Source organism: Lissotriton vulgaris, chromosome 2_1 (genome assembly GCF_964263255.1).
Source record: "Lissotriton vulgaris chromosome 2_1, aLisVul1.2, whole genome shotgun sequence".
NCBI lineage: Eukaryota > Metazoa > Chordata > Amphibia > Caudata > Salamandridae > Lissotriton > Lissotriton vulgaris.
Window position 1 is genome coordinate 198,207,325 of NC_141687.1, and position 16,356 is coordinate 198,223,680.

A 16,356-nucleotide genomic window follows, 5' to 3' on the forward strand; every position below is an offset into this window, starting at 1 on the left:
ACAAATGGTTGCTGCCTGACTCGTACCTGATTCCCATACTGACCATGGCACACTCCCCTGCACACATAGGATCTACCCCTATGGCCGAACTTGTCTCCAGAGTCTGGCACAATGACAAGATTATAGACTCTGCTAAACGGCTGGTCCAACAATGTCTGATATGCCTGCAACACAACCCTGGGAAAGGAACTTTAGTACCCCGGGGGGGTTTGGGGTTCCCAATCACCCATTTGAAGTCCTGCAGATGGACTACATCCAACTCAAAAGATGCCAAGGCCTGAAATATGTACTTGTTGTCGTGTGCGCATTTAGTAAATGGGTGGAAGCCTACCCAACTCGCGACAACAACACTGCCATTGCCACTGCAAAAGTACTGCTGAAAGAGTTCTTCCCTCGCTACGGCCTTTGCCGAATTTTGTGGAGCGATAATGGCCCCCACTTCGTAGCCGAAGTTATCCAACTCATCTTGAAAGGGTTGGGTGTAAAACAAAAATTCCATGCAGTCTTCCACCCCCAATCTGCTGGACTAGTTGAGCGACACAATGCCACACTGAAGCTCAACTTAGCTAAGATAGTAGATACCACAGGACTGAAATGGCCAGACACTCTCCCACTGGCATTGCTTTCAATGCGTTCCACTCCCACCAAACACCATTTGACCCCTTACGAAGTGATTTTCGGCCGACCCATGAGTATCTGGTCTGCACCGAAACCAACATCCATTCACAACGTCCCGGACGTCCTAATGTCTGACTATTTGTACAATCTGACTAAGACACTGTCTGTTATACATCAACAGGTGCTGCATGCCATTCCTGATGCTTCCAGGGGCCCGGACACGACATCCAACCCGGAGATTATGTCCTAATAAAGAACTTCCAGCGAGCAAAGAGTCTGGAACCCCGGTGGAGGGGCCCCTGGCAAGTTTTGATCACCACCCGAACAGCTCTTCGTGTGGAAGGGATGAAAAATTGGCTGCACACACACCACTGTAAGAAGATCTCTTCAACCCTGACGACAACCGAAGACATAGCCACCCAAGAAGAGCTCCTGAACAAGGATCGACCCTCCCTGAGCTGTTACCCTGAAAAAGAGACACTTGAACTGACAGAATTCCCCGACCCCACTGTGCCATCCAGAGAAGGGTACAACCTGCAACGAAAGGAGGGAGCTTCAGCTAAGCAGACCACTGACTAAGTTACAATTCTCAGAGCGGTGGCCTAACACTACAAAGGCTGCCAGGAGAGAAGCCAAACGAAGTCTGTGGTTCTGCCCGCTACCGAGCCCCTTGAAGATGATGGAAGCGCCCGATATGAAGATGATGGAAGCAACCGGACATCCGAAAACCCGCTACAGAAACCCAAAGGCTGACAGACTCTACAGCTCAAAGACTATTGCCCTCTTTATTGCCCTTCTCTTTTGCCTCCTCCTCATGATCACCCTCTGGATCATGGAAGAGAGCCCTCCAGCTCACAAGACTTTCCTGACCACTGCACAGCCTACCACAATGAAAGAACACTACCTGGTCTCTCTTCCACCACAACTCCGAGAAAGACGTAAGGAGTTTTGGAACAACTCCTTCATGCAGTTGCTGCACCAACACAACCTTGCCGCCAATGCCACCAACTGCTGGATCTGCGGGTTGCTACCCCACGCCACTGGACATTCTATCCCCTTCACTCCCTCGCCTTTCTCCGTTCATGGTTCCTGCCTTGCTTGGCTGATCCTCCTGCAAGAGAGCTACAGGGACAATACCACTTCCAGCAGAACTATGGCACACTTCTATCATGGGGTCTGGCAGAACAAAACAGGGAGAACTGCTGCCCCCTTTTGCCCTCTGACATCTAACGACTCTATTCATCTGGACATCCCTGCCAAAGAACGGATTGAAATGCAGGTGTTCAATAACCCAGCCAGACCCACCTTCACCTACCTCCGGAAACGAACAGCTGCCACCCTGACTGTAGCCCTATCTGTCGTCAACGTCTCGGGCCTTGTATGCATCGAAGGCCTCAGGACACAGCTGGCAGGCAACAGCGCTTGCCGAATCACCAGAACTTTGGACTCAACTGATCCACCCTCTTTTGTCACTTCTCCGAATATGTACTTTGTGTGTGGTACAAAAGCTTACACCTGGCTCCCCAAAGGCTGGGGGGGTACCTGTCACATTGCCTTCATTCTTCCACCGACCTATGTGGCTCCAGCAAACCACCACCGACAAAAACGAGCAAAGGACATTGAACAAGCTGACTCTACCGGAGCACAGTTCCTGGACGCCTTGAAGGGACTTGTTCCACTCTGGGGCCCGATGGCGAACAGCCGTGCTATCCGACATTTGACCCAGGCAGTTGAAACAACAATGAACATTACAGCTGGCATCCTCACGAACAATACAGCCGAGCTTCAGGCGGTCCGCTTGGTGGCTCTTCAGAACCGCCTTGTCCTAGATGTGGTTCTAGCGGATCGCGGAGGAGCATGCCGCATCATTGGGTCCAGCTGTTGCACCTATATACCAGACAATTCACCCTCAGTGTACAAAGCCATTGAGCACCTCCACAGACTCTCCTCAGAAGTTCACCAGGAACAAGAAGAATGGTCGCTTGGGGGTTGGTTCTGGATTACTGTGAAGAACTGGGGGTAGAGGTTATTTATGATCATATTGATATCGATTTTCGTAATATGTGGATTCTGCCTGGGTATCCAATGCTTGCCACCTCTGTGTTCACTATGTGCAAACTGTATCTGCCCTAAGACTCTGGACTTTGAAAAGGAACGCATGAAAGCATTGTACGATGTCGAGGTTAGGAATATAATGGGGATAGATATCGACTAACAAGCTGGCTAGATATGTTGAAAAGGGAGGACTGTTAAAATCTAGTTTGCAACATCAACATTATCGGCGCCATCTTGTCCCTTTTTAGGCTCGTATGCGCGCGTAAGCGGCAGCCATTTTGAATGCCATGGCCTCTCTGCCCACTGTCGCTAGCCAGCGCGTCTCTCCCCCTGACCTCGTAAGCATCCCCCGCACGCTGACAGCCCCCGCTCTCACATGCTTGGGCCATAAACCTCCCCTTCAGCGCATCCCTGCCTCGGAGCCACATCCCGTTCCCAGCTAGACACCTCCCTCCATCCCTTTCATGATCTCGTATCCTTTGATAAACCCCCCTTTCCTCTGTGCCCGATTGTCCTACTCGTTCCCAGGCCACCACCTGGCCCTGCGGATGCAGTTTATTGCCCCCATACAGTAGGAAGCTTCTCTCATCAAAGGATCCACAACTGATCAAAGCCCCCACCCCATGAGATCCGATCAGCCACACACATTCCGGGAACTGGCGGAATATCCAGCTGCGCGACAGTCATCACCTGTTGAGACCGGGGTGGGGACTTCTACTGTAAATGTGTGTGGGAACGGGCATGAAGCGGGGATTCCGAGGATGTCTTTTCCGTACTTCAAAGTGTTTGCAGGAATGTGTTACTGTAATAAAGATCATAAACCAGTGTATAAGAGGCCAGGCCTCAGAGATGCGGCTAGAGCACCTCGAGAAGATGCCATGTTGTCTGATTTTGACGTGTTCTGCTCCGTCGGAATAAACTCCTGTTTCCTGCCTTCCAGTCTCCAGCGCCTGCCTCTTTGATTGATAATCTTGAATGGTATGAGAGGCGGCTAACGCCGGGCAAATACTTAAAGGTTCTTGGTCGAAATCGGCCCTACCTTTTACACAAGTAACGGGTGGGGAACACCCAAACAGAAAGCATTCAAAATTGAGCAACAGGTGACTGACACCCAAATCGAAAGTAAGCAACAGGTGACTGACACCCAACGAAGAAAGCAAGAAAGTATGAAATTGAAAGCAAAAGCAAAATAGAGAATCCTCCACAGCAAGTGCAAAGAAGGTGCAATCTGGGTGGGCTGCACCCCACAGAAAATCAACAGTGCAATTCCACCTCAAGTTAATCCTCTCATAAGAATACATGCCAGAAGACAAAGCAACTACGCACAAGAGCAAAAAAGAATATGCAGTAAATAGAAGCCAAACACAGTAAATAAAATGTAATCTGGGTGGGCTGCACGAATGTCTGACAAAATATCGAAATCAAAAATATCGAAATACAAAAATATCGGAACAAAAATATCGAAGTCAAAAATATAGGAATCCTATCCCTAACAAGGTAAGTACAAAAATATCGAAAAAATAATATCGTAGTACAAAAATATCGAAATTAAAAATATCGTTTTTTTAAATGTATTAATAATAATGTAAAAATAATTATAAAATACATATAATGTTACAAATATTAAATACAAATATTAAAACATCATTAAAAAAATAAAACTAATACATATACATTTAAAATAAATTAAAAACTTAATAATTTAATGTAATTTTATATTTTTTAATTTCATTTAATTTATTTAATTTAAATTTATTTTATTTTTACCCTGTACGACTGTACCCCAAAAACCCAAAACTGACCCTGAACCCTAAAAATACCCCTTTACCCAAAAACTGAAAACTGACCCTGAACCCAAAAAAATACCCCTTTACCCAAAAACTGAAAACTGACCCTGAACCCTAAAAATACCCCTTTACCCATGAACTGAAAACTGACCCAGAACCCTAAAAATACCCCTTTACCCAAAAACTGAAAACTGACCCAGAACCCTAAAAATACCCCTTTACCCAAAAATTGAAAACTGACCCTGAACCCTAAAAATACCACTTTACCCATGAACTGAAAACTGACCCTGAACCCTAAAAATACCCCTGTACCCATGAACTGAAAACTGACCCTGAACCCTAAAAATACCCCTGTACCCAAAATTAATTAATATTATTTAATTACCAATTAATTATTAATTAACAATAACAATAAAGTAAATATATTAGCACATTTGCTGTAATTAATTTAATTTAATAATTAATATTATTTTGCACAATTAATTAATTAAGAATAACAATACATTATATATTAAAAAATTACTATAATTAATGTAAATAAATAATTAATAATAATTAATTACCAACTAATTAATAATTATAAATATGTAAACAATTATAATAATTAATAAACGAATTAATAGAAATTAATTACTAATTAATTATTAATTAAAATATGTACAAACATATATCAATTAATTAATTATTATTAAATTACTTCCCACCCTATTCCCCTATAAACCCATAACCCGCTACAGAACATATCAATTAATAAATTAATTACAAATAATTAAAAATTAATTCTCAATTAATTAATTAATAATTCCTACTAATTAATAATTAATTTAACATAATTAAATTACTTCCCACCCTATTCCCCTATAAACCCACAACCCGCTACAGTAGTAAAAGACAATATTTAATTAAATAACATTAAAAAAAAAATAATAAAACATAATAAATACAATATAATATACACTAAATTTATTTAAAAATTGATATTAGTAACATCAAAGTTATTAATTTCGATATTATTAACATCGATATTTACAACTTCGATATTACTGATATCATACCAATATCGATATTTAGACTGTCGATATTACTTACCTTCGATATTTTTGTATATCGATATTTAAACTTCGATATTTTTGCATATCGATATTTAAAAATCGATATTTTGTCTGTGTACCGGGCTGCACCCCACAGAAAATCAACAGTGCAATCCCACCTCAAGTTAATCCACTCATAAGAATACATGCCAGAAGACAAAACAACTATGCACAAGAGCAAATAAAGAATATACAGTAAATAGAAGTTAAAGGCAGTAAATAAAGTGTAATCTAGGTGGGCTGCACCCCACAGAAAATCAACAATGCAATCCCACCTCAAGTTAGACCACTCATAAGAATTCACAGTAAATACAAGACAAATGAAGGGGCAAAAGATTAATAAGGAATATCCTATACATAGCAGTACAAACAGGAAAACATATGAAACCTGCATGCCAAAAAGGAATGTAATCACAGTGGAATGTAAATGGCAATATGGTAAAACATTGTATGAAAAGATTAATGCAGGAATATCAGAAATATAATAGCAGATTTATACTAAACAGTAAGAGATTAAAATCACATTCTATAATAAAAGAAACAGTACATAGGTTAGGAGACTTGGCAAGGCATAAAATGAAAGCAGGTACAAGTGAAAGAAGGAAGTAGAAAATAAATAAAAATGCCGTAGCTAAAGAAACCAAAGGAGGACAGCAATGTGCTGTTGCTTCAGTTACGAAGCATAACCTGAAGTTCCACCTGAAGAGATTAGGAGAGAAGCATAGCAAAGAACACCGCAATGCGTCTCTGTTCAAATGGTGATGGGGCTGAAGTCTGGGAAGAAAAATGCCCCAAAGTACTTCAAATACAAGCGGCTCCACGGACATCAAAGAGACAAGATCATGGGAATATCGGGACTGAATCATGAAGGATCACCCCAAAACAATGGCGGCACGCAGATGAGACACACGCCGGATGGCTCACGGCGTGCAAGAGTGTTAAAATGTCTCAAGCAGCGAAACTACCAAAAATCCAGAACAGTAGATGAAAAAGAAAGGACAGCAGAGAACGCACTCATGAAGGAAGGGAGTGCATGAAGTGTCCATAAAGTCCTTGTGGGCATAGGACCCGGATCCCCCAGCATGCTCCCCACTCCCTCCTGATAACCTGACAACCCACTTGAGAATCATCGACAGAGATTTGTGTGGGTGTAAAACGGCCATGTTTAATATTTGACATTTCATAAACATGACAAGGCATTTCAGAATTCATTATTTACAGTTATCAACACAATTTTAATATTGACTTCCAGATCTTCTTCAGCAAGATTAAGATTCTAATCATCCAGCACTAAGGGGGCTTCCAGTTTCCATCTTCCATGCCGAGCATCCACGCGAGGTGGAACCCACCTGCGCCCATGAGGAGTGGGCCCCAAACCTCTGATCCTTGTCCGCCTTCTCCAGGGGCCCACCCTCCGACCACCAGGCTGACCAGGAACCCAGGAGGCTCGTAACCTATCGCCCTAGCCTCCCCAGCCGGGGTAATATTTTACTGCGGAGAGCTTACCGTCTCCCCCCTTAGTGCTGGCCTAGGGAGTACGCAAGGCGGACTCCCGTCCATTCCGTCGGTCAACTTTACTGTTCCCAAGGTCTTTCTACCGCAACACGCCCCCCTAATCCACTGAGCTAAAGGGTATTCACCTGTTACAACGCATTTTTTACAACGCACTACCACTACAACGCAGGCATTACAACGCATACCATTACAACGCATAGCGCTGGGGGGCGCTTTAGGATAAGAGGTAAGTTTAATTTACTATCCAACACCTTCCCTAGGGTCAACGGGGACTGGAGTTAGAATAGTAAATTATACTTACCACTATCCAGCACCCCAAAGCGCTATGCGTTGTAGTGGTATGCGTTGTGAATACCGCGTTGTAATGGTATGCGGAGTAAAAGTATGCGTTGTAACGTCATACATCCCAGCTAAAGGGACGGGTGGGTGGGAGTTAAAACTACACAGGGGGAGGTAGGAGGGAGACGCTTCTGGGAGGCCGCCACCGATCCGGTGCAACAGAGGAAGGAGAGGCCGGGGTCCCTGCCACTGGAACCTAACTAGGTCCCCATGCTCCGCCCTCTGTCCCACCGGAAGTGCGTCCTCCTGCCCCGGAAGAGTTAAGTGGCCGGTCGCCCATTAGGGCATACCGGCCGCCCGTAGCTTAGATGAGGTAGGGCCGGGTCCTAAGTGCGCGCTCCTCGATGCTCGCGCTTGTTATAGGACCCGGATCCCCCAGCATGCTCCCCGCTCCTTCCTGATAACCTGACAACCCACTTGAGAATCATCAACAGAGATTTTTGTGGGTGTAAAACGTCCATGTTTAATATTTGACATTTCATAAACATGATAAGGCATTTCAAAATTAATTATTTACAGTTATCAACACAATTTTATTATTGACTTCCAGATCTTCTTCAGCAAGATTAAGATTCTAATCCTCCAGCACTAAGGGGGCTTCCAGCTCCCATCTTCCATGCCGAGTATCCACGCGAGGTGGAACTCACCTGCGCCCATGAGGAGTGTGCTCCAAACCTCTGATCCTTGTCCGCCTTCTCCAGGGGCCCACCCTCTGACCACCAGGCTGACCAGGAACCCAGGAGGCTCGTAACCTGTCGCCCTAGCCTCCCCAGCCGGGGCCATAATTTACAGCGGAGAGCTTACCGTCTCCCCCCTCAGTGCTGGCCTAGGGCGTACGCAAGTCGGACTCCAGTCAATTCCGTTGGTCAATTTTACTTTTCCAAGGTCTTTCTACCGCCACAAAGGTGATCCGGGCCCACAGGTCCATCACCTTCCCCAACTGCGCTCTGAATGAAAGACCCTAATCCTCTAACCCAGGTATACGTACCGATGTCCGATAACTGCACTCCATCATTGAGATACAGACACGCTATATAAGTATGCCTACACACATACATCACCTCACCGGAGACCATTCGGGTGGAATGTGACACAAGTGGCCCTTTACTGAGCACAACCTGGCCAATTCCTCCTTGAGCCGCCTCACCGAGACATTCCAGGCTCTTGTCAGCAGTCCGGGGCCGCCCGCCTCGCCAAAGGAACTCTGTCCTCTTCAAGCCTACCGGCTACACCACTCGCCTCTGACATAGTCGCCTCGTAGCTTAACGCACAAACGAGTGCCCCAGTACTCACGACACCTTTGCCGGCACACTACTGAACAGGAGAGTAATAGAAAAGTCAAGTACGGTCAATGGCAAATCATCAGCATTCTTGTCACAACCATTCTGGCCAAATGGGTCTCCTATAACCGTTGGACGACCAGCGCCAGACCTTTTCCACTGTGCTGTTTGGTAAGCCTGCCTCTGCAGCTAGCGTTGCCGCACCTATCCTGACAGGGTGGGCCGAGTATCCTAACGCACTTAGTCCCAGTCCCGCTAATTCTAACCCAAACAGTCGACACACTTCATGTAAAAACCCAGGCCTGTCCCACTCCTGCCGGGCACCTGGAAAACTGTTCCATACATTCTTATTGAAACGCTCAGCCTGTTTTATTCTGTGTATCTCTGAGACAAACTAAGTGAGCACGAGTGACTGAGCGAAAAGTAGTGTATTGTTTCCATGATCTTGGGGATCAGGGTTGTCCTGTTCTGGAGAAGCTAAGAACTAGTCTCTCCCCGATAAGCGGAGATTCTAGTGACACTGTGGGCTAGCTGATACAGATAGTCTAATGTATACGGTGGGGGTGAACAGAGTCAGTCTGCCAGCAACTCATAGTTTATGATATCCAAACATGAAGATCCTGTATAGGGTATATTGGAACTATACGACAATTGGAGGGGACTTTAAAAGTCCGTCGCCACATCTCATGGCCATAATGGCGTCGTATGTTTTCAGACAAGGTGATAAGACCTGTGTAGATCTCGCTACTTCTTATTTACCAAATATGGCCTTCTTCCCACGTTGATAATTGACGAGAGGGGGATATTTGAGGGAATTGAAAACGCAGTTTATCATACGGACTCCACTTCTGAAATACCAGTACAATGGATCTGTATGTACACGATTAGCAAACTATAAGTCACTGAGACTAATCAGCGAGGTAAACAAATGGCGCTAGCCTCATTGGTCTCAAGTTCTGGCAATAAAACCTTTTTACTCGATGGTAAGGGAGCAATTATTAATATGTAAGGGCAATTATTCAAATTGACCAATCCTTGGTAAACAGAAGGCATAAATGCTATTATGGAGTGGTGTTCTCACGGACTCCTGCCCTATCTAAAACAATCAGAGCAGTAGCAGTGAATGCCTGACACGGGCCCATTGTGTAGGAAGAATAATTATTTATGTATACAGTTAATGCGGTGTCACTTGCAGCAATGACATCATCGCTTGCACGTTCTGCTTCTGCTGATTTCCTTAGTCACTAATAAATACCCAACTGACAACCAGTATAGATTTGCACTCCTACGTCAGCTCGTTCAAATAAAGTTCCTCCCTGGTTTTATTGTGCATTTGAAAATCATATGTACTTAACCAACCAAACCCAGCAATAGAGTGCAAGATGTGAACAAAACAATTACCCTTTATTATATCCAGGTCTGATTGCCGAAATTCACCTGCATTCTAACAAATAGGTTACCGTAATTCAGTCGTTTTCCATTAGAATTGCTACACCCACAATTTAAAAGAGATAAAATTAGTCACTCTTTGCCTCGTAACAAATGCCAAGCTTCCAAGAACCACTTCTCAGAGCACATCGTTTACGATGCATAGTTTAGAACGATTGTCAATAATGGACATTTTAGAATTCACAACTGAATGAAAACAGTCCACTTGCCAAACTAAAGAAAAGTAATGCAGTAAAATATGACAACAAACATTTGTGTCTTTTTGTCCTATAAAATTGAGCAATTCAGTTAGTGGGACGTTTGCCCTTCGATGGGTTATTCTCTGGTATGCAAATGTAAATATCCAGTATTTGTAAAGAGCGAGCAATTCCCTGAGGTTGTTAAGGCGCTGGGGCCGTCTGTAAGATTAAGCGAGCTATCGCACTGAGTCACATGGTGCTGGGCTTTTATGCTGCTGGCACAGGCACCATTGATGGAACTGTGAGCCCCGGTTCCGGCGGCAGCTGCCATGCCCGCCTCAGGGAATCATCAAGGTCTCATTGGAAACCTGTCGGGTGAGCTTACAGATCAACATACAACATGGGAATTACATCCCAAGACTGCATAAAACAGTTGTTCGCCCACCGCGCGAGAGAACAGGTGAGCAGCCTGTGATGACCTGTCATCCTGGGTTTTCCCATATCCTGTGAATTCCATGTTTGTCAGTTGTTAGCTGACTGTTGGTTGGGGCTGATTAAATATTACCTACTGAACTTAGTTCAGTGTGAATCTCACTTTATTACACAGCCTGCACTCTAATTCTACTTCTAAGAGATGCACCTTTAACTTTTCCTGAAACAACGTTCCTCAAATTGTAATTGTTCTCTCGGAATTTGTTATGAAACAACTCCCTTCACTTCAGAATGCAAATTACAAAGGGCTATCTCAAATCGTTTAAAACAACGCCAATCAAAATCCCCTGCAAGCCTCCCTTTTCACACTCATACTTTTCTTTTTTCCACGGACGCAGGGTCGTTTTCAGTGCCAGGTTTGTTGAACAGAGACCAAGGGGCAGGCTGCACAACCTTCGTGAGTTATCCTGCGGCAATGACAAGAATGTTGAGTGAGACGAGTTCCTCAACTGCGAATTATGGGAAATTATTTAAAAGGAGAGGAAATAATTTACTCCCGGGCAATGAAAAGTTGCAGTTCTAGAAGCATAGCCCTTTGAATCACAGAAATTCCAACATATGCAACGTACGAAGATGTTTAGATGCAATTTACCAATCTGTGATTTACTCACATGCCTTCCTAATCGTGCATACCTGTGGCAACATGTCAAGAGTGTGGTATACACTAGCTCATGTGATCTACCCAAGTTTCCTGCCTGAGTATATTCCTAACGATAGACTTGTGGAGAGTTATTGCCATAGCGACAAGTATGATCTCCCTGTAATTTGACTCACTTCTAGATTGTTTTAAAATATTCTTTCAACAACTTCGATCGTGGACCACGTGAATTCTGGAAAGGTCGACATGCTTGAACACACGTTCCGTATAGTTGCCCTAAGCCGATATGCAGATGAATGTAGGAAGTGCACTGCAACACTTCTGGCTACCCGCATATATTATGCTGAAAATTCAGTAAGTGTCTCATCTTTAGAAAGTGCAGTCACACAACACAGGACCACAGCTGTGCTCTGCCTCAAGCTAACTCTTCGCGCCTTCCAACACTGAACCAGGGAGGAGCAGTCCCTCCCGAGTTTCCGAGCTATTCTGTCTGCTGCGCATAGGCAAACTTTCCCCAGCGTCACCTTCCAAGTGCCAGTACCCCACAAATCACAAGCCATAAACAGAAGCTGTTCACATAACATCTCACGGGCACACTGCTTGGAAGAAATACCACCGAGAAGCTCACAATAATAAAATCAACCCAGTGTAGGCGCCAAACTGAACCATCGCTGCTCGGGACAGCCTTTCAGACACTTTCAACAATAAGAGATGTGTTTTCGCCCTCTTTCTGTGCTTCATGTCCTATAGAGTACCAGACCTCACTGGAAGTGTGCATTAAGGCCCCCGTATGTCTGAACAATAATGAAACAGCCTTGTTTGAGGCGGGAAACGCGGCAGCCGATTCCGAGCGGGAAGGGAGCTATCCCGACTTCAAAGCCCGGCACTGCCTGCACTGCGCACATCTGTCTGGAGTTGTGCTGTGTTTTTAACAGGCCTTATCTGCTGGGCCATAATTGGTCAGTAGCTATTTTGTTCATATCTGCCGATCCGGCCGGGCGAGGCCATGAAACCGTCAAGGTGATGTGATGGTGTGAACTCCCGACACCCGGTCCCCCTCAGCCCGCCCACGTCGACCAGGAAGGAGCCATCAAGCCCAGGGGCCCTGCCGGCAGCCGCGGACCACGGATCAGATTCAATACTATCGCCCGCCCCCAGACAACCCTCCCGCAATTTGCGGCTGCACACAGGCCCCCTGAGCACACCTGACTCCCTACCTGGCGAGATGGACGGCTGTGACCCGACGTGCTTCTCCTCGTCGCCTCCCTCCACGGACTCGGCTGTGTTGGATCGTCGACTCCCGATGAACCTCCGACCTCCGCCTCCAACTCCGGACAAGGGAATTTGAGAATTTAAAAGTTAAAACTACACAGGGGGAGGTAGGAGGGAGACGCTTCTGGGAGGCCACCACCAATCCGGTGCAACAGAGGAAGGAGAGGCCGGGGTCCCTGCCCCTGGAACCTAAATAGGTCCCCATGCTCCGCCCTCTGTCCCACCGGAAGTGCATCCTCCTGCCCCGGAAGAGTTAAGTGGTCGGTCGCCCATTGGGGCAGACCGACTGCCTGTAGCTTGGATGAGGCAAGGAGGGGGCCGGGTCCTAAGTGCGCATTCCTCGATGCTCGCGCTTGTTAATCTTGAACAACGTACAGGAGCAACTGAAGAGTCCTTGCGGATGGTGCACGTTAGAAACAGTAAGTGTGCGTGCGCGGAGCCAGTTGAATCCAATGCCACATGTTTACACAATATTTGTAGATTAGACAATAAAGATTGACAAACAAACCCAGCTAGGCTTGAAGAGAATAGAAGCAACATAGTTCTTTCTCGCTCCCAAGCCACAGCACATAAGGAACCAAATCTGTAAAAAGTGTGCTGAAGAGAAAAGTCCATGGAATAAAACACATGCCAGATCAAGGGCAAGTGCACCGGGTAAAATGGCATGAGGCTCAAATCAAAATTTATGTAAGTTGAAGAGCACACAGCACATAAAATAAGTCTTGGCATTCAATCAGAACTCGTTGGTGCAGAAACTGTAAAAACATGGCTGCACTTACTAAAGAATATTTTTCTCTTGACTTGTAGAGAATGAAGACATAGTAGGCAGAAACGCCATATCAAATTCAGCAGGGTGTCAATGGCAGCATTTAATAGGCTAACACAAAAACGGGGCGAGAGGGTCCAAGGGAGATAATTTATAGACCTACGAGGAGAGTATCCCCTAATACAATACAATTATACCACAAAGCCTCCTCAGGTCTACACTGGTGCACAATCTTGTATAACAGAAATGAAGTATTGAAGGACTAAAGTCTCACTAAATCCCAGAACAAGCGGAAATCCGTTTCAGGACGAAAACGCTCACCCACCATAGGTGGCATGCTTCATTTTATAGGTTTTCCTCCAAGTGGGAAGCCTAGTCACACTGAAGGCTACAACTCCCCCACTGTGAGGTAGGAGTTCTGGGATTTTCTTTGAGTAATAGAAACCTATTCCGGATGCTAAAATCCCATATGTGAATCTCAGGTGTGGTGAAAGGGCAATGCAACAGAAGTAAATGTGTGAATGTGCAGTGGTGAGATTAAAACTACCTAGTGAGGGTAAAAAACTCTGCATTCGCTTGCTCACACTGGTCGGGTTAAAAAGCAGTGCACTTAGCAGTATTGATTTAAAACTGCTATAAGTCATAAACGGTGAACAAGTTTCAGCCTGGATGTTCTTAACTAAGTATCTAGGCCTTGTTCAGGACCCAACTAAGAATAAAGCTGCAGCTCGTGCTTAAAGTGACAAAAAAAAAGAAAAGATACATAACCAGTAATCCTTTGTATTGTTCATGTTAATACTGGAGCTGTCTGTATAAGTGAGACAAAAAACAGAAAACCCCAACAAGTCAAACCACAATCCATCATTTACAAAGTAATACATATTGCCCTAGCCGGAATGACGATATGTCCATTGGTGGCACACGTTCATACATATTTGAAGAAACACACTTACCCAAGGATATTGGATAAGTGGCCACACCTCTACTTGGCAACAGTTCAGGGAAAGGGGCCCGCTTTGGAAGAAACAAGATCGTATGTCATACATTAGAAACTTTAAATGTGGGCACCGATCTATAAGCGAGTGTGTGTGTGTAAAACAGACAATTCCAAACAACAGTGTAAGGGAACCTTTAAAACCATGCACTTTCAAAAGTACTGGGGTGCTACCAGTTGTAAATCGTAATTTGTGAAACATTGTGTATATATATAAAACAGTCTGCACACCTCAAATGAACTAGGGTGTGACAGAGCTATCTCAGAGCCATCATGATCTAGGTCATGAGCAAATATTCCATGTGGCTGTCATTAGTGTGCCACAATATACTAAATTACGCTATACGTCTCTGTTCCTATTCTTTGTGGTGCAATACCAGCAAAACTAACTGCTGCCGCGATCTAAATAATAAGTTAATGCCATATATGGCCACCATCTGCATGCCTAGAAGCGAATTAGTCACAATGTAGCTTGTTGTTATGCATCTTTTATTGTGGTGAGAACTACAAACTGACTACTACAAAAGGCGAAAGTTAGTCGGTTCACACGCAGAACAGTGATAATATTAAATACACCCTTCAGTAACAGTCACCATTTCAGGCCGTATAACTTAAGTAAGCAGAAACCAACTAAAGAAAAAAGAAACAAGAAACACCGCTAGTGAGGACATGTCTCTAAAAGTAGAAAGTGGCACTGAAATAGACGTCAGGAGTCTATTGTCTACCTAGCGGAGAAAACCTCCCACACATACGCAGAATTAAAAATTTGCTAACATTCGTGCCAAGAATTTCCAATTCTATTAAGGACAGGAGGCGAGGATTATGCTTTCTCTATTTCTTTACTGGAAAACACAGCAGGCAATCAGCACACAGTAAAGAAAAAACACACTACAATACCCATGAACCTGGGTAACCATAGAGTACATCATAGTATATAAAGGGCCATAGAGGTCACAACTTCCTCTTTCTTTGTCCATAGCCATCACTACAGGAAAGTTCAAAACGGCAAACTCCAACAATCCACCATGGACGTCCCGCGGAGAGGTCATCATCAGGCTGAAGAGACGATGGAACCTCCCAGATCCACAGGAACAGCAGAAGACCAACCAACAGGAGGAATTCGAAGCACACCTCATTTAAGGTCGTAGCCTGGAAGAAGTAAAACAGGGCCGTAAAATCCATCCCAAAAAAAGGAAAAAATCACAGAATCCATGACAGGGTGGGAAACATTTCATAGAACAATCAACATCATAAAGAATGAAATCAGGGTGGGATAATCCTCGCCTACTGTCCTTAATAGAATTGAAAATTCTTGGCACGAATGTTAGCAAATTTTTAATTCTATGTCAGGACGGAGGCTCCGATTATGCTTGTTCAAAGCTCATCCACCACTACTGAAGCAACCCTTACAATAGGTTTAACATAGAACTTTTTAAATACAGAGTCAGAAGACCAATCAGCGGCCTTCATGATGTCATGCAGACTGACACCCATGGAAAAAGCTTTGGAAGCCATAGCTCCCCGTGTCGAATGGGCACCAAAGAGAGAAACATCAATGCCTGCTTCCAGCATGAGCCATCTTAACCAGCGTGCCAGGGTAGCAGGAGTAACGGGCTTGAAAGGTTTCTGTAAAGCAATCAATAATGGACCTTGTAAATCAGAACGAAAAGGTGCAGTGCGTACCTCGTAATCTTTGACACATTGGACCACACACAGATGAGGGTTGTGAGGAAAAAACGGATATGTAATTGAAGACGTATTACATTTAGTCCGTTGTGACAGAACAAAAGTAACACCCTCTGGGGAAAAGGTGCGACCTGCCAGGTCCAAAGCCCGCACATCAGAAACTCGTTTGCAGGAAATCAAACACAACAACATAGTCAACTTAGCGGAGAGTTGTTTACGGGTCAATAAAGAATTA